The 842-nt window shown below is 44.9% G+C and overlaps 1 long non-coding RNA gene across 1 annotated transcript in view; it reads right to left on the minus strand.

The window, feature by feature from the left end:
• LOC117476950 overlaps positions 1-593 on the minus strand; it is a 31,591-nt gene extending 30,998 nt beyond the window's left edge. The window contains exon 1 of the long non-coding RNA XR_004555304.1: positions 314-593. This is a non-coding gene — a long non-coding RNA (uncharacterized LOC117476950). The remainder of the gene's footprint in view (positions 1-313) is intronic.
• Between the last annotated feature and the right edge of the window lie 249 nt (positions 594-842).

The following is an 842-nucleotide window of genomic DNA, read 5'->3' on the forward strand; positions in this document are numbered from 1 at the left end:
ACACGGCAAGAGACAGCTCGATATGAATAAAATCTCCTCATTTGCACTGCATCTGTGGCATCAATCTAACATGAACAATTCCACTTTTCTTCTTACTTTTTTTGCAAATAATATCATGCAACATTTAACTGAAAAGCTGAAACTGAAAAGCTGAAATGCATGGGATTTAAAAGCCTGAAAAGTGCACAGAACAGTACAAGCAAAGACAAATGAAATACTTATCAGATTAGACAGTCCTACCTTGTGTAAAGTGATGTGTGTTGCAGAGAGAGGAAGAGGAGGCAGTGAGGAAGAGTCTGAATGATAAACGTACCTGAGCACATGTTCACTTCCTCCGTCAACACGCTTTGTTTCTCCTCCTCTTCGCGGCTGCATGCTTCTCCTCCATCCGTCCGTCTGTCTCTCTTCTTCTCTGTCTCCCCCTTCCTCTTCCTCTCTCCCTCCTCTTCCTCTCTCCCTCCCTCTCTCTCTCTCTCTCTCTCCTCCCCTCTCGTTCTTTACAAGCCCTCTCCTCTCCCCTCTCTGCGGCGCTCTTCAAACTTCTCTTTTCCTGATAATCAGATAAAATAAAAACACAACTCGTCCCTCATTTCTCTGCTCCTCGCTCTTCCTCTGAGGCTCAATGAACTTGTGTGAGTGATCCATGAACGCACTCTTAACTAGAACTCTCCTCCTCCCACGCCGCATGGTGTGCGTGTGTGTGTGTGTGTGTGTGTATACATTTATATATGTGTGTGTGTGTGTGTGTGCGTCGCCAGTCATTCCCCTCGACACATGTCCTAAAATTGCTTTCCCTATTAGTCTGTCTTTCATTTAGCGCAAACTTTCTTTTCATTTTTCGC

Source organism: Trematomus bernacchii, unplaced genomic scaffold, assembly GCF_902827165.1.
Source record: "Trematomus bernacchii unplaced genomic scaffold, fTreBer1.1, whole genome shotgun sequence".
Classification (NCBI taxonomy): Eukaryota; Metazoa; Chordata; class Actinopteri; order Perciformes; family Nototheniidae; genus Trematomus; species Trematomus bernacchii.